Source organism: Pinus tabuliformis, chromosome 8, assembly GCF_031772625.1.
Source record: "Pinus tabuliformis cultivar Carrire ecotype Pingquan chromosome 8, CPIR1, whole genome shotgun sequence".
In the NCBI taxonomy this organism is placed as follows: Eukaryota; Viridiplantae; Streptophyta; class Pinopsida; order Pinales; family Pinaceae; genus Pinus; species Pinus tabuliformis.
In genome coordinates this window covers 902,014,827-902,034,245 of record NC_142294.1, presented here as the reverse complement: position 1 = coordinate 902,034,245, position 19,419 = coordinate 902,014,827, and positions in this window count along the sequence as shown.

Below are 19,419 nucleotides of genomic sequence, written 5' to 3'. Positions count from 1 at the left end.
TTTTAGCCTTTTCGTAGCGCCAGCCATTTCGCAGCACATGTCGCTAAGTTATAACTGTCTGCGCTATGAAATCGCGGATTCGGGGATTTTGCAGCGCAGATCCTTAAAATGTCATGTCCGGGAATGAGTCATTGTGTCCGGTCGGTTGTTGTCAGTTGGTGTACCTTCCAAGCACTTACGAGCCATCATTCCACCAATAGGTTCATAGTCATGCACATTAAGTTCATTCAAATGTTTTTGTCATGCATAGTTGTGTCATGATGTTCTGTTAATATTGCATGAAGTGGTCAGCTTATATGTTAAGACATTTGAATTGAAATGAACCCGAGTTTCTTCTTCAAGAGAGCCGCATTGCAAGCGAGCCTGCGTTCCAAAATTTGAATTTGCTTTTCGAGTTAAGGCTGCCGGTGTGTCTCTGTGCAAAAGATTTCAAAGCGTAATGGAGAAGAAGGAGCATCGGTTTGGAAGGTGTCAAAGGGCAGAGCCTGAAGGATTGGACCTGGCATTGAGGGATGAAGGCGTTAAAAGGGCCTTCAAAGACGCTGGTTGCTGGAGTTTCTGTGAAAAGCTGAAGGGAGGCCACACTCAGGTAACAAAAGAGTTTGCCTTGAATTTTACAGGCTTAAATTCCAAGGTATCTATGTTAGAATTCCCAGTATCTCCAGAAGCTATTGCTAGTGTAACTGAGATTCCCAGAGGGGGGCAGGAGTGGTTTAAAAATTTCAAATTTGATATGAGCCCCTGTAAAGAATTCTTGAAGGAAGCCTATGTGAATGAAGATTTAACCAAGGCTGTGCCTAGAAGTTATGTTAAGGAGAGTTATGCTATGCTTCTTACTTGTATTCAAAAGTATTTAACTTGTGAGGGCAGATATAACAAAGTTTATTCCTATCATTTCAAGTTGTTGCTGCATTTTACGGGTAAAGCATCTATAGACCTCCCATTTTACTTGTTTCGTAGCCTCAGTAAGATGTGTGACAAAGTTCAATTGAAGAAGGATGATTGTGAGACATCATTGTTTCACCATGGTTTAGTCAAATTGTTAGTGCTGGATGCTCTTCAAAAAATTGGCAGGGATTGGAATTCTTTCATATATATGGCCGGTTTCCAGAGTAAGACAGGCCTCACCCCACAGCCGGTTAGAGAAAGAGAAGAATCAATGGCAGAACTTACCATAGCTGAGCTTAGGAAGGAGGCTAGGGAGGAAAAGAAGGTTAAATCTCAGTTGAACAAACCAGTCAAGCCCTTGGTTATTAAAGAGCCACCTCAGCCACCTCAATCATCATCAAAGGAAAAGGTCAAGCACAAGAGAGGTGTACCTGGATCAGCTGGGTCTGAAAGTGTATCAAGAGTTAAAACAAGAGGTCAATTAAGCAAAGAGAAGGGCAAATCAGTAGCTGTGGAGGAAAGTCCATCAAAGGCCAGCTTAAGTGATTTACTTGAGGCTATTGAATTTGAGCAGGAAGAACCGGTGCATCTTGAACCCATGCATATTGATCTAACTCAATCATCCCCTGAGAGCACTAAGAAATCAAAAGCTTCAAAGAGACTAAGGTTTGATGAACCTAGTGAGGAGTTTATTTTCAAGCCAAGAAGGCCAGTTACAAGGAAACAAATTAGAGAAGCTGAGAAAGTGCATAAAGGAGAAGAAGCTGTAAAGGAGAAAGTGCATAAAGGAGAGGAAGCTGTAAAGTCACCCAGAACAGAGGTAATTGAAGTATTAACCAAAACAGTGGAGGCAGTCAAACATAAAGACAAGAACAGAAAAGTTATCATTACCCAAGGAGGAAACGTGATAGCCATAAAGAATCAAGTGGGAGCAGCCAAAGAGGAAATTGTCAAAGCAAAAAATGTGATTAAGGAGCGTGCAGTTAGGTATGCCAACTATAGAAGAGCTGTGTTAAAGGGTAGCAGAAGCCTAGTGAGTCATGTAGATTCAGTGGCTGACGGTTCCAGCCCTCAAACAAGCTAAACATATCAGGAAAATGAACATGACCCTGAGAGCTAAAAACAAAGCTTTGAAGAAGGAGATTGCAAATTTGAAGACACAGCTAGGTCAACTAGCTCACTGATTTGAGGAGAAGGTGATATTCTTAGTTTTGGTCAATTTTGTTTAAGTTCCACTATTTTGAGGTCACCTAAGTCTTTGACACCTGTAGAAGAAGTTTGAAAAGTCATAAGTTCAAACAAAAGACGCTTTAGTGCAAAGGTACTCTATTTTAACAAAAAAAGCAGTTTCGTAGCGCACTACGAAACTGCTGTAGGTGCTGTTTTATAAGAAAAACAAAGAGTTTAATGATGAGGTCAGCAAATTTTTGAGGGAAATGCCTCAAGAACATAAGGGAGACCATAAAAGACTCTCTTAGCTATTCAGAGAATGACAGGTGTGCATTTTGGAAAAGGTGAAATATTTTGTTTTTTGCTAAAGCTTCGTTAAAGGTACTTTATGACCGAATTGTTAGGGTTCTAGTTAAGGTTACCAGAGATTTTGGTTTGTACACCTGTTTAGTCCACAAGGTTTCCAGCTCATTGGGGAATATGGTGATATTAGTTGTTTTTGAAGAATTAAAGAGCTGGGAACATGTTCTTTAAGTAGTGAAGAATGATGGGAGACAAGGACCGTGAAAACAGGGCACTTATCTTGATTGATTAATGAGCCATCTACGTAGCCAGTATCCAAAGCCAGCTTGTTTAGTGTATTCTCCTCCAAGATATCTCGACCAAAACAGAAAGAAGACATGTGTCAAGAGCCAGGAAGGAATCATGCTACGAGGAGGACAGATTTTGAGTTTTGAATAAATTAGGACCCTTTGTAATTACAGTTCAGCAATTATGTAATTAATGAATTAGTTACACAGTAGATAGGGATAGTTAATAGCAGCCTTCGATGCTCCCCTCATGCTAGAGGAGGAAGCTCGAGGTGGTTAAGCATGTATTCCTATATATGGATCAGACTTGGATGTAATTGGGGTTGGATGTTTTGATAGAGAACTAGTCTATTTTGGTTTATGTAAAGCAGATTTCAGTAATGCAAATGACTGTTGTTTTATTCTCAGGATTCTCAATAGATCTTATTGTTCAAATGTATGGTGGTTTATTCTCTTAGTGTTCTTTTACAGTATTATCATTGCATAATCACTCAGAACTCATGTATCATGCTCTGACTTCCTGTATGTTTTGGCAAACTGTGTTTTATGTAAGTTGTGTTTGAACATTAGATGTAAAGAGCCCTGATTTCTATGAAAAGATGGTGTTTTTGTTTGCTGAGATGTGTGAGACTCCATAAGCCCAATGGGAATTAATTTGATATTTGTCTAGCCAGCATATTTTCTTCATGTGTCTTATAAGAGTTAGCCATCTTTCCTTGTCATTAATCAATATTCATAATCTGTGAGAGAGCCCTCTCAGACTAAGGAGGCTAAGCCTTAGTCCAAAGCTTGGTTTGAAACAGTTACACATAATCTAGCTGATTGGCAGCCTTCAGTGTGTGATTTTGTGATAACAAATTACATCAAGGAGGATGAAAAATCACTCCAAAAAGTCAAAACTAGTCAAATCTGCGTTTTGCTGAGCTGTAGGTGAAAATCTGGCAAATTTCCCTGATGCGTAGCGCCCCAATTTGCAACACGTAGCGCGTATTTGGGCCAACGTTTGAGGCACTTCTCGGCATCCAAATGAGGCAAAAGTAGGCTTGCTAGAAAGGTAGGGATGTCTACTTTCCAACCCAAGTGGAATTTCTCAATTTGGTGTCCATTTGCCACTCCAAAATTGCAATCTCCCAAGACTGCTTCCTGTGTGTTCAAAAAGTGGCAGAAAGACATTTTTTGCATGTTTTTTGACCTTCTGAGGGCTCAAAACCTGATGAAATGTCTTGGAAATTATTGAGCAAGTGTAATTTGTCATGACAAATCCAAAAATGCTGAGTTTTTGAGAAATGGACTTGCCCATCTTCAGGGTAGCGCGCGGCGCGCTACGCGTTGAGGGCAAAAACCTGCTTTTTGACCAAAAAAATTCAAAAATGACCAAAATTGCTCCAAATTCTCTGAAATTTGACCTGAAGGTGTGTCATTTAGTGCCATGCTCCTTCAAGGAAGCCTCAGCCAAAATATGAAGGGGATCGGGCCTTTTTCTCCGTTTTAGTGCCTTGGCCAACCGTCCTTTGAGTATCTTCATTCTTGCTTTGCACACATGCATGCGAGCCTAATAATGATGTTTCAAGTGATTGGCCTTCGCCAACAACTTCTCTAAATGGATGTTGACCTTCTCAAGATTAAATTCTCGGTCCTTACTGACCTGTTGCTAATGAAATTACTTCCGGTGTAAGAGTAACATTGACTCCAGCTAAGGTAACTTGGTCTCCATGTAAATGAAAGACAAAGAGACGAGCCAATTCATGATGAAACTGGACCTCCGTCACCTTTGTGATACCTCCTTGGCACACTTACCTCCGGTGTAGAATCACTATCAAAATCCTGCTCATAATCTGTTTCGGTTTCTGACATAGTTTTGAAGGCAAGATAGCTGAATTGTATATGCTGACTATGCACACAATTAACTACTTTTTGACTTTTTCAAATGTTGTTACCAAGGGGACATAAATACAAGGGAATTGAGTAGGGTTTGGGATTTTTGTAGAGTGATATTATAGGATTTTATGGGACATCTTTAGGAGAATGCTGGTGAATATGGGTAAAAAAAAGAAGGATTAAAATGGTAAACCTTGGGCAGCATTCACTGTTTGAAACCCTAGCAAAAACTTGGACTTTAAATTTCTCACAACAATTTAGGGTTTTTACTTTTAATTTGCATGGCATCTTTATCACATTTCTTTCATATTCATCTTGGAAAATTGAAACTAGCCATGGAAAGAAGCTTACTTGTATCGTCTTGAGTTAAGAGAGGATTTTGAGAGCTTGCAGGCAGGTGACTGGGCAAAAAACCCAACGTGTAGCGCGCCTTGCCCAATGTGTAGTGTCCCTCTAATTCGTAGTGCACTTGTAATTTTGCACTGAGAAATGTGGCCTGATGCGTAGCGCGCTCCTGATGCGTATCGCGCCTGGTTCAACACATAACGCGACTTTCAGATGACGTTTGGAGGCCTTCCCGGTGTCATAATTGGGCACAGGATAGCTCTTTGGAAAGGAATTTGAGTCTACTTTCCAACCCAACTAGAATTTTGCAATTTGGAGTTCATTGGCCCTGTCAAAAATCAAATCTCCCAAGACTGGTCAAAATGTGCCAAATGAGGCTGCCTCAAGGCAGAGTGCTGTTGCAGTCAACTTGTGAATGCCTTCCTCAACTCAAAATTGAGCTCATGATAGTTCATTGGAAATCTCTTTGTGTCTAGCTATCATTTGACTCATCAAGAAAGTCATTTGGCCAACCATGCTAGGAGAAAACGTGATTTTCCCAAGGTCACTTCAGAGGTGCATTCGATTCTCGTGAGGCAACGGTAGTTTTGACATTTCTCTAAAACCATGACACCTGTGTAAAAAGTGAAGGAGGTTTTTCTTCTTTGGCATGTTTTGGACAAAAACCTCTCTCAGTTTTCCAAAATTAATCTTTGATTGCTCTGAAACATCTTTTGAGTGAAACCTATCCCGATGTGTGGAACAAGGGATTTTGTCGAAATGAAGCGAAATGAAGGGGATAAGGGGCTTCTAAATTCTTGGGGAAATTTTTGGAAGTAGGTATGGATGTTAGGAAGAAGGCGAAAGTGGAATCTCAGAGATCTAGTGAGGGGAAGGGGTCCGAAAGGGCAAAACACAGGCCCAACCTAGAAAATTGCCAGGTTGTAGCAAGAAACTAGGGTTTGTGCGAAAATGAAGAATTTGGGGGATCTAAGGGATGGGATGTAGGAATTTACAGGGTAAGTTCCTCAGAAAGAACACCAAAAGGACACCGCTCACAACCAGATCTAAAATCAATACACCAGTATTTTTGACGTGGTTAAAGCCCTCAAAGTGCAAGGAGGGAAACAGTCCACGGCCTGTCCCAACGTGGGTACTACAGGCAATTTATTAATCAAAGAATGAAAATTTACATAAGCTTCTCTCATGCACGGATTACCCGAACAATGACCCTCCATGCGCTTTAAATAGAACTCATGGACCAATCAGGTGTCAAGCCACGGATCAAGTGTCGGTAATACCGAGGTGAGAGTGAACCGTCGGATCACTACATATCGTGACCGTCGGATTGTAAGTTACAAAATGTACAACGGTAAAGAAACACACTTTACCTAACTCTAACCTAACTCTATACTAGACCAAGTTGAACTTAACTATATCCTATGTGTCGGAATATCCTAACATCCCCCCTTAAGAACAACTTGGGATAGGATTGAAGGATTTACAAATATGACACAATAGGAGAAGGAAGGAGGCACTAGAGCCTATCCCCCCTTAGTGACAACTTCCTGAACTCCAAGCATATATCGAAGTTTAGTGAACTTCGCCTCTGTGAGAGCCTTTGTGAAGATGTCTGCAACCTGATCATCTGTTGGACAATATTGCACTTCAAGAACATGGTCATGAATGAGCTTTCTGATGAAGTGCATGTGTAGTTCAATGTGTTTTTTGCGCTGATGCTGGACTGGATCTTTGCATAGTTGAATGGCACTTTGATTATCACACCAAAGTGTGGTTGGATGCTGCTGCTCAAAGCCAAACTCTGATAGGATCTGACGAAGCCACAAGGCTTCCTTACTAGCTTCCACAGCACCACGATACTCTGCTTCTGCTGACGAAAGAGAAATGGCAGCCTGTTTCTTACAAGCCCATGTAATAGGTCCTGAACCAAGAGTGAAGACATAACCGGCAGTAGACTTCCGATCATCATGGTCACCAGCCCAATCAGAATCAGTGAAACCAACTAACAGAGGAGCTGCTTTGGCACTGTAATGAATCCCAAACTGTACTGTACCTCAAACATAACGAAGTATTCTTTTAGCTGCTTTCCAATGACTTTCACGGGGGTTTTGCATAAAACGAGCAACAAGGCCAACAGCAAAGGAAAGATCAGGACAAGTATGGGTTAAATACAAGAGTTTTCCGATAAGTTGACGGTATAAGGTAGCATCAACTTTAGGAGAAGTACAAGAGACTGAAAGTTTGACTCCAGACTGAAAGGGAGAAGGGGCTGGCTTACAGTCTTCCATGTGAAAATGACGAAGAATATCACAAGCATACTTGGACTGGGAAAGGAAAATACCCTCCTGGGATTGCAAGACTTGAAGACCGAGAAAATAGTGTAAGTGTCCTAAGTCTGTCATTTCAAATTTCTTTTTAAGGCTGGACTTCACATGGTTTATAAGGTTGGGATCACTACCAGTAAGAATAAGATCATCAACATAAAGAACAAGGATGATAAGAGAGTTGCCCACTTTCTTGGTGTAGACAGTATTGTCAGAATGACACCTAGAAAAGCCAGATTCTAAAAGAAAGCTATCCATTTTGGCATACCAAGCCCGAGGAGCTTGCTTGAGGCCATAAAGGGATTTCTTAAGTCGATAAACAAGGCTGGAGTCTGTTTGTATGAAGCCAATGGGTTGTTCCATATAGATTTCTTCCTGCAAGTCCCCATGCAAGAAGGCAGATTTAACATCCATCTGATGGACTTCCCATTTTAAAGAGGCAGCAAGGGAAAGAACAAGGCGGATAGAGTTCATTTTGGCAACAGGGGAGAAGGTTTCAGTGTAGTCAATGCCTTCAACCTGTGAAAAGCCCTTAGCAACGAGACGAGCTTTATGTTTATCAACTTTCCCATCTGGTCCATACTTGGTTCTGTAAACCCATTTACATCTAACAAGTTTGCGTCCCTTTGGTAGAGGAACAAGATCCCATGTATCATTTGTCATCAATGAATGATATTCTTCATTCATAGCTACTTCCCAATGTGGATGGCCTGAAGCTTCTGCAAAAGTGTCAGGATCATGATTTACTGGAGCTTGAGCCAGTAAAGAAGAGGCTCTTTCAAACTGAGAACGTGTACGTCGCTGATCTGTAGGATCACCGGCAAGATCACCTGCTGCATCCCAAGTAGTACGGACCCATCGTGGAAGTTGAGGATCCTGAGAAGGTGGGGGAGGATTATCATCCTCGCTTTCATCATCTGAAGAAGAAATGTTTTCAAAAGTAGAAGAGATAGGAAGAGGTGGCACATCCGCCGGACTAGGCTCGCAGGCCGATTTATTTTCATCAAACTTTACATCTCTTCTAATGATAACATTTTTGGACTTAAATGGAATAAGTCTATAACCTTTTACATCTTCAGAATATCCAACAAAAGTACATTTCTCACTCTTAGGTTCTAAAGCTTTATGCTTTTCATCTGGAATATGGGCCCATGCTTCACTTCCAAACACACGAAAGTGACTTACATCTGGTTTAATGGAACTCCAAGCTTCTTCTGGAGTGATATTCTCTAGAACCTTAGTAGGAGTGCGATTGATTATATAATTTGCACAATTAATTACTTCGGCCCAAAAACTAAGACTGAGTCCTTTAGATTGCAGCATACAATTAGCCATTTCCTTTAAGGTGCGATTTTTCCTTTCAGCTACACCATTTTGTTGTGGAGTGTATGGAACAGTATGTTGCATTTGAATTCCATTTTCGGTGCAAAAGTTGATGAATGTGTTTTTAACATATTCTCCACCATTATCAGTTCTTAGCTTAAGAATTTGATGTCCAGATTGTTTTTCAACAAAGGCTTTGAAGGCCAAAAAGGTGTTAAATACTTCGCTCTTGAGTTTTAAGAAGTATACCCAAGTGCGTTTGGAGAAATCATCAATGAAAGTTAAGAAGTACTTGCAGCCAGAGAATGAAGCAACAGGAAGAGGACCACATAAATCACTGTGCACAAGCTGTAAAGGGGCTGAGGCGTGCCAAGAGGCACGTTTGTCAAAACTGTCCCGATGATGTTTTCCGAGTACACATCCGGAACAAACACCATCTCTGCAAGATACCATAGGAAGACCTGTCACCATATTTTCTTTACATAGATGCTGAAGGGAGCGATAGTTTAAGTGACCAAATCGCTCATGCCAAAGTTTGCTCACTTCATCATTATGAGCAATAAATACTGAGGGAAGATTTGATGACCCAAAGTTGTGAAACTTATACAACCTTTTGGAATCATCAGCAAGACCAGTAGCTAGAATCTGTTTAGGATCTTTTAGATCCTTGATTACAACATCATGAGGTGAAAATTCAACAATTTTACCTTCACCTGAATAAGTTATCTGATAGACAGATAGAAGGTTGCAGGATAAGGTTGGAACACATAATACATCATTAAACTGACCATTGTCTAGATGAACAGTTCCAGTCCCTACAACATTAAGAGATCTATCATCACCAACATATATATTTTTGGTGTTACAATCATTTAAAGAAGAAAACATGGCTTGGTTTTTGGCCATGTGACAAGAGGCTCCAGAATCAATGAGCCACTCATGAGAATGAGAAGAAGAAGAAGATACATTTAATGCATAACCAGACTGAGATGATTGACAATGACATGCAGAAAGTGCCATTCCAGAAGTTGAAGTTGAAGTAGGCTCCACATGGATGTTATGTTTCTTCATTGCGGCTTCCAAGGCTTCCATCTTCTTAAAGCATTTAGATTCTAAGTGGCCATCTCGATTACAAAAGTTACAATGTCTATCAGTCTTCTTCCATTTGTTTTTATTGGTCTTATCATTTTGCTGAAATGATCTTTCATTTTGAGGCTGAGATGGTTTAGGACCATTCTTTTGAGGATATGACTTCTTAGGATTCTTTGAATTTGGTTGCTGCTGGGCGGCTAACGCTTTCGTGGAAGAGTTTCCAAGATTAAGAAGACCAAGGTGTAAGAGTTTTTCTTGTTCTCTTATTAAGGAATCACAAAAGGAGTCAAAGGAAGGGGCCTTGTATTCTTGTCCTTGACAAATGAAAGCTTCCCTTGTAGAATGGAAAGTGGAAACAAATACAGAGTAGGCTGGTCCCAACTTAGTAAGGATGGAATAAATAAGGTTACCATCTTCTTTCTTAACTTTAACACCTTCCAAGAGATATCTAAGGGTCTTGAATTTGGACAAGAAATCTTCAATGCATGAAAAATTATTAGGATCCAAAGTAAGCAGCTCATTTTCAAGTTGATGGGCTCTAATTTCATTTTTAATCCCAAAAACTTTAGTGAGTTTTTCTAATGCTTCATGAGGAGTCTCAAGTTCTGCAATGTGGAATCTAAGATCAGGAGAAATAGACATCCCTATCAAACCACGTGCTTGATCTTGTCTATTTTCCCATTTTGCAGCCTTGTCTTCATCTTTTGGTTTCTTCTCTTGGTCTGTGGCTATTCTGTAGAGACCTTTACTTCTAAGTAAATCTTCCATGTAGGCTACCCATTGGAAGTAGTTAGTGCTGTCAAGAATGACTTGGCATGGACTTTCCATTTTTAAAAAAAATGAAGCTGAAGATGCTGAAAGTAAGTGTTCCAATGGATAGATCTCGAAAAAATAGGCGATTTTAAAAAAAATGGCTCTGAAAAAGGCTTCCGAATGAAGAAGTTATGGCTTTTTGAAAAACAATTGTTGACGTTGCCGGCAAAGTGCGCGAATGTGCGGGAATGAAAAAATCCACCCCCACAAAATGGGGACTTGAACCCAAGACCTCTACTCTCTTAAAATAGCTTTGAACCAATTGATCTATACTAAAAATTTGAGAGAGAGAGAGAGAGAGAGAGAGAGAGAGAGAGGGGGGGGGGGGGGCCTTGGTTTGCGTGCTTGCCTTGAGAAAGCTCTTTTTCCCTACAAAACACAAAACACAAAACCCAACACGAATATGCAAAGAAAAACGAACCTTGCGGCTCGAAGTTAGCTTTAGCCAAAAAAACTAGAAATTTTTAGAAAAAAATCTCAAAGTTAGCTTTAGCCGAAAAACTAAATATTTTTCTCAATGTTTCTGATTTTCCGAGATCACACTAAGGTGCAGGGAAAAGAGCATACGCATGAGAAAAATCCTTCCTTTCTGTTTCTGATTTGCCCAGATCGCACAGAGTCGCAGGGCAAAGAGCATACGTAGAAATGAAAGGTATAGATCCGGTTAAAAAAAAGGCTAAATAAACTGAGACCGAAATAAGCAGAGAGAAAATAACAGTAAACTGCAAAAAAAACACTGTATACCTCCCGATCTGAAAAATGACGCAGCTAGGGCTACCGGAAACCTTTTCGCGTGAAACGAAAGGGGTTCCTCACTGGAACAGATGCTCCGAACGCAACAGAGCAGTCCTCTCGGCCAGAAAGCAGTCAGAAACAGTAGTCAGAAACGACAGCCGCATGCAGTTCTACCGGCTTCAGATTTGGATCACCAACGAACGCGGCCCTCAAATAGCTCTGATACCATGTAGGAATTTACAGGGTAAGTTCCTCAGAAAGAACACCAAAAGGACACCGCTCACAACCAGATCTCAAATCAATACACCAGTATTTTTGACGTGGTTAAAACCCTCAAAGTGCAAGGAGGGAAACAGTCCATGGCCTGTCCCAACGTGGGTACTACAGGCAATTTACTAATCAAAGAATGAAAATTTACATAAGCTTCTCTCATGCACAGATTACCCGAACAATGACCCTCCATGCGCTTTAAATAGAACTCATGGACCAATCGGGTGTCAAGCCACGGATCAAGTGTCGGTAATACCGAGGTGAGAGTGAACCGTCGGATCACTACATATCGTGACCGTCGGATTGTAAGTTACAAAATGTACAACGGTAAAGAAACACACTTTACCTAACTCTAACCTAACTCTATACTAGACCAAGTTGAACTTAACTATATCCTATGTGTCGGAATATCCTAACATGGGAAATGTTTAATAAGGTACATGAAGGATAAGAGAAGGTATATGAACATCTGGATACAAGTTTTGCTAATGATTTGACCATCCAAGAGAAATTAGCTTTCAAAACCCTAGGAGAGGGAAATGACCTTGCCTAGGTGCAACTTAAGCATGAACAAGATGTAAAATGACTCATTAGACATTGACATGATAATGAAAACCCTATGAATGATGATAGACTCAGCTGAATAGTGACATAGATTGGCATTTGGGAAATTTTGAAAAGAGTGAAAGCAAACCCTAGACCTAATGCCTAGTGACCAAATTTTGCTTGAAAACTCTTTGAAATGACAATTTGACCTGGACACTCTGAGACCACTTTGTAAGAGCACGTTTGATCACTGGAGGAAGGATGGAAAGACTGACACTAACACACTCCACAGTGAGTGGGAGATACATAGCAGTCACTGATGACATAATTACAGAGGTCTCAGGACTACCAACCACTGGACCTGTGTGGACTCTAAAGAAGGAGAGACTACGAAAAACCATAAAAGTCTTCCAAGATGAAGGCCAGAACCTGACAGTAAGAGGAAAGGGAGTTCTACCAGCAGCATTAGGAGAGTCGTGGGCAGAATTGGTAAAGATCATTCAGAGCTACATCACCTGTGAAGGCTGGAAAGACATGGTAAGACCACGACACCTTAAACTTTTAGCCGTATTAAAACAAAAATGCTCTGTGAATTTGCCTGCATTTTTAAATTCTTTACTACATGATGTTTCCCAAAGCATGAAAAAATCACAACACGTAGAATTGGTAGTAAGTCACCATGGGCTGATACGACTTATAGTTAGTCACAGTCTTGCTCAGCAACAGAGCAGTTACGAAGAACTAATTGCCATGATAGATGTGGGACTGACTCTGCCAGCCCCAAAACAAAAACATGCTACCAGTACATTGAATAGACCATTGAAATGGAGGAAATCAGTCAGATTGGCATGGATTAGAGGGAGGCTAGAAAATTCCCAAGGGAATACTAGCCAACTAGTGGAGATAGATGATTCAGGGGATGAGCAACCCCCGCAATTGAAAGGACAGAGAATGAGAAAGATATGGAGGAAAATGAGGAAGGTGAAACAGAGGAAGAAACTGAGCAGTCTGGGCAGGTGAAGGAAGAGACAGAGCAACGTGAAGAGAGCCCATTACAAAATCCATTGCAAGAGGATGAATTGGCCCAAATTTTGGCCAATATGGGCGAATATTCTCAGCCTCTCAGCCCGCTAGACCTACATATCGAAGAAGAACCAATGGAGCATTCTGCTCAGGACAAAAATGCATCTGAAGAATTGTGAAATGAGGAAGAAGAAGAAGAGAATCATTCTATTCATGGTGAAATATCTGGAGAGAAAAGTGATGAAGATACAAAGGAGGACAATCTGTTCCCAGCCAAACTATATCGGAAGAATTTCATGGAGAAGAAGGGGTGGAAAAAGAAGTCACCAAGGAAATAATAGAACCAGTCAGGGTTTTTACTCCTGAGCAACCCAATCAGAACAATGAAGGAGCACCCCAAGAAGAGAACCATGGAATTCGCTAAGACAACAGTCTAGGCCCATGTAAACAGACCACTGTTCTTTCTAAGAAAATAGAAGAAACTAAGGGATTATGAAAAGAATAGCAAATACTGTTGAATGTGATAGCACTACTTCGACAACAAATCAAGGTTTTGAAAATAGGAAAGAGAGCAAAAAGGACCTCAAGGGTAAGATATGCAACCACTCCAGCAAAACCCCCCAAGAAAAAGATTTGGAGGACTCAAGTCCAGCCTGCCATTCAAAACCCTGTTGAAGTGCAGTCTTTCGTTCAAAACCAAAAGGAACAGTGTTCAGCTATTGCCCATGTTGAAGTGCAAATAGATGATATATCGACCTGTGACAAAGAAGTTCAGACAGAGGTACAACCCTCTGAAGGAATGCAAACCATAAACATGAGATGATGCAATAAGAAGATTCAAGTAGACCTTCCGCTTACCACTAGCATGTGGGACAATGATCCGAGGATAGTAACCCTATGAGAGGGTTTGATGCAAGCTCAACTAGTAGTAGAAAAACTTACAGAATAAATGTTTTCTCGAGAAAAGTATGAAAAATTACAACAACAGCTAAGGGATGTCAATTTATCCGAAAGTCAAGCCTTCGAAGGATGGCAAAAGGAAGAAGAAAGAGTCGCAAAGGTAACTCATAGGTTATATGTAGTTATCAGATAGATGGATACCTTATGCTCTTTGTACATGGACATCCTAGCATTTAGAGTCCCTGCTAAGAATTATGCCTTGTTTTTAATCGAACGATACTTGCAATTGAAAATTAAGGCTGTCAAAGCAGGAGCCCCTATACAAATTAATAATATTGAAGATTTCATAAATTGTTATAAGCACTATGGAGTAAAGGTTCAAATATTATTGTGTGAATTCTATCTGCATAACCTTGTGTTAGATCAAGAGACAGAGCAGAACCCAGGCCCTTTTGTTGGGGATATCCAATTGTAGGCATTTATTTCGCTTGGAGTTAATCAAATCAAATGGCTTAAAGCCTATAATGCCTTCCAAAGACAAGAAAATGGATTAGACTTATGGGTAAGAGCTGAGCTTAGAGATCCATTACAGTTGTGGAATAAACATAGGAACCTCACGAGGACTCCAGGCGTGATTGAAGCATTAGGACCCATTCATACAACAATCAATCGGCAATGGATAGAATACTTTTCTACCATTAAGGACCTTGCCATTGCAGCTACTAAGTTTTGATATTAGACCTCTAATCTGAATATCCAACTCAAGGAACCATTTAATTTTGAGAACTTTAAGTTAGCTGCTGATCGCTTGAGCCTATATGGTGAACTTATTTTGAGGGAAGGGCCATCTTGGTTAGGCTGTAGGTTCTACAGTCCGGTTATTTGGCACCCTGCACTTGGATACCAAGCCTTGTATGAGATTCTTGAGGGTCAGATAGGACATCTTTTTAAACACCTAGCTAGGCATCATGGTTGTAGACCACCACATGAGATCCCGTCTCTAGCCTACTCTCTTACTGCCTTACATGTCAACTACAATGTTTTAACGAGGGCATGAAAAAGGTGTTGGAAATAGTATGAGAGGGGGGGGTGAATCAGTACTATAAAATCAAACACTCTTTCATTTCCATACTTAGATTCATATACGTTACTTCAGTGAAGGGAACCTGCGTGTACACGCAACTGTGTCTAATGCAACTAGCGTATATCCAGTAAAACTATGATTCAGCTAATCCATTAAATGTTGATCTTTAGTTAGTTCATAAGAACTTTTATTAACCATATGAACAGTAAACAGGTGCAGTAAAATAGAACAGATCATCACACACAAGAAGCACACATGAACACCATGATGTAAGGTGGAAACCTAAAGTGGGTGAAAACCACCTGCTGCAAGTCGTCTCTATCTTATTTTTAATAAGAAACTTCCTTTTACAATATTTTTGTACTGGTGCAGTCTTATACCAGTACATAGGCTTCTACCTGTCGAAGGCTACAACCTTCTCTCGTTCTCCAGCTTCTCCTGGAAGGGAGCTACAACCCCCTTAGCTCTTGTACTAGCCGATGTACTAGTATGTAGGTGCCAGCCTACTGAATGCTCCAACCTTCACTCGTTTTCCAACTAATATTGGAAGGCAGCTACCACCCCCTTAACTCTTCTATTAGCTAATGTACTAGTACATAGGTGCAAACCTACAGAAGGCTACAACCTTCTCTTTCAGCCTCCAGGTACCACGTTTCATAAATTTTCAGATTGGATACTCATGAAGCACAACACCATAATCTGAAGGCCACGTTTCATCCAATTTTCATACTGGACCCATCAATATCATTGAAGCACACAATCAATCAACACTAGCATCACCCAAAACTGAATCACTGAAACCCTGTCAACAAACTGCAGTCACCAGAACACAGAACTCTACAACAATGTTCGGATCTAACAGTATCATCAAAAATCATGCATCAGAGTGCATATGCTACTTGGAAGAGCCGAACCAGCGTGTATACGCAACTTCACCAAAGCGAACCAGCGTATATGTCATCAATTACTTACTTATAACTTCGCTGCACTTCTTGACTTTAGACATACCCAGATCATTACATATACAAGGATAATACATAAGTTAGAAACCAGATCTAGTCCATCAGATCACATAAATATAAGTCATTATGATCCTGATCCATTATAGATCTCATCCATCAACATTGAAGCTAAACACAATCAACCAAACTGAATATGCAGAATACTGACACCAGTAAACAGTCATCAGAACTCATCAACAACCAGAACCACCCGTAACTTCAAACATCATAGCTCATATGGTATACGCTACTTAGATGTATCTAACCTACGTATGTGTGTGCTTTTATAATAGTCAACCAGCGTATACATTTGTAAATATTCATTCATGATTTGCAGCTATTCCAAAGTTGAGTTATACCCAGATCATAATATTTACAGAACATTACATGCGTCAGTATATAGATCTAGACTTAACAAGATCAAACCGTATAGAGATGATTCATTCCAAGCCATTAGATCCTAATCTATCCTTAGATCTTGTTCTCCATCAGCCGCTTAGATTCCTCCAAAGCATTATGAACCCATAACCTGCATACTGTCGAGTCGTTAAAATGCCATTATTATTGTCACTCTTGAACACTTATTCCACCCATTTCTATTATTCTTCATCATGTTATTTATTATAATTTATCATTTAAATCCATTTTATTAATTATTTATGCTCTCATGAATAAATATTATTTATTCTCCTTTATTTCTAATAAATTGATTATTATGCATTATTTTACCAATGATAGTGCTAATAAGTTGGTTATAACACTATTCACCATTTTTAGCCTCCAAGGTAACTTCCAGATTGAAGATTTGATTTTTAAATCTGCCAACTCAGAAATTCGCTGGTTTAAGGAGTGACAGTTTTGCGGTTGAGATTCTGAGCAAATGAAGACAAATTTGGAAAATCCGGAACATGGGTTTTGTCCAGAACGGGCCCAATTATCTTCATGAAAAACAGATTGCCCAAATTCGGCTTGTACAGGGAGAAACGCAGGGTTCTTTGAGCACGATTTTCTGAGATTTGCTGTTGCGGCCGTCCTCCAAATCTTAGCTGCAAAACCAAATACGCCTTGTTCTTGTTGATCAAATGGTTAGAATCAATCCAATTTTGAAAAACAAATCATGTTGTAATTATCTATGCTCTCTGATCTCTCTATTTAAATGAAACTAAAGATCAGAGAGGGGGGACGGAGGGACGATTGTATTTTGTAATGATAAGTTTCAGAACAGACTCTGATCATTGAGTTTCGTTGAGACCTGGTTCTGTTACACTTTTGTTAATGCAATTAATCTAAAAGACTTGGTGTTCATTTCGTCTCTGCATCTGGAGTAACTTACGGCAGTGTACCATTGGTAGCCAAGGGCCCAGCTCCGACGGACACTTGCCGTTGTATTGTTATACGGTAAATTGTGTGTGGTTTGTTTATTTCCATTATTTAAGTAATCTGATATATCTTTTATATGATAGACTATGCTTCATAATTGATATCTGAATCTGAATGAGTTCCTTATCTCATGTCTCTGTATTACGCACAGTGAATCTATTCGAAATTACATCTATTTCCATAGCAGGATATTGGTATGAATGTTATCATCATTAGATTCATATGAAATAGTATTTGTGAGACTTGAAAGCAATATTACTTCATTCAGAAACATAATCATATCATTCGTTATTCTCAGATTGCTATAGTAGTATAGAACATGTACATACGGATGAGGATTGCTGTTCCAAGATTCATTGAGGATTGTTGTTCCATTTTATTACTGTTGTTTCATTTTACTATTGCTGTTTCATTTACTGTCGTTCTATTTCCTTGTGATGTTCGATTTATTCTTAGAATAAAGATTGCTATTACTTTGGCTTTGCTGATTTCCATTAATTAAAGTTTGCTGTTCATTTCCTTTAATTCTAGTTTGTTGTTCCATTTACGGCCGTTCCATTTTAGACTTGCTATTCCATTTCCAGTTTGCTGTTCTATTTTGCTTTTTGCCATTCCTTTTACTTGCATTTATTGCTTTGGTGTGAGAGAAGGTCCAAGGCTGTCGTGAGCCTTAGCAAATGCTACCATGCTCCCTGATCCATGGTCCATGCTCTAATTCCTTTTGCATCAATTTCTAGAGGAAAGAGTTATTGCTACTATATCCTCGATTGATGGTCGTTTGAATGAATGATTTAGTTTCGAACATTTCGGTTTCTTGCTGTTTCAATTAGATTTTGTTTCAAGCATTCATTTACTTTTGGGTTTTAAGCACTATACTGCGAAACATTACTCTTAAGTAAATAGCCGCCTCAGACAGAGTACACTCTTGAAATAAAAAGTCGTCCCTGGGTTGATAATTAATGTGAGGTAATTAGGAGTTCACAAGACACCTTTTTATCGCTCCACATTTTGGCGCCGTTGCCGGGGAGGGTGTAGCAATTTCTAAAGAGTAGTGTGAATCCGATGAGTGCCTGCTAGGGAAGAGTTGGATCTTAAAAACGGAAGGTAAGAACCTGCGTACGGAGCATGTAAAATCTCTGCTCCCCCGTCCGCTTTCCAGCAGGACTGTTAAAGAACCTAGAGTAGAAATAGATGTTTGAATTTTTGTGTGAATTATTAGGAAAAATAGAATTTTTTTAAAAAATGAATCACATGATTTCACTTAAGTGGTGATGTAAGCACCACCCATTCCACTAACCGATTGACAAGAACATTTGAAGAAGGAGCCTCGAAGAAACACATGAAGAACATCTTAAACTATGGTAAGAAATGGCTCACATTTCTACTTTTGAATTTCCTATCAAAGATCTAGGAGGAGTGACACAAATGCACATAATTCCCCCATCTTTACCAAATTTTCATGGTTTAGCAAATGAAGATCCACATACATTTTTGTTTGAGTTTGAAATACTTTGTAGAGGATATGATTATTGTACAAATGATCAAAGATTGAAAGTGTTTCCTCTTACTCTAAAAGGAGCAGCTCTCCGATGGTTCATGAGCCTAGGTGGGAATTGCATCCAATCATGGGAGGACATGAAGAACATATTCTTGAAAAAGTACCAAGACTATTGCAAAGCCAATGAAGATATTTTCTATATGATACAAGGGGAAGATGAAAGTTTGGAGGACTATGTAGATCGATTTCATTATAACCTTCAAAAATCAAAGCATAAGCATTTGGAAAAAGAAATCTTAAAAACACTCCTTCTTAAAGGAATCAAAGATGAATTTTTAGAACTTTTAAATCTGATAGGAAAAGGTGATGTTTTTCAGTTATCATATGATGATGTTTGTGAGTTGTGCATAAGGTATTCAAGAGGAATCTCCAAAGCTGGTAAGAATCCTAGAGATGTTTTTTCTTTGTTTTCCAAATCTGCTACAAGAACAGGAGACATAAGAGCTGAAATCAATGTGTTATTTGAAAATTTTAAAGTTGATTTTATTAGCTCTCTAAA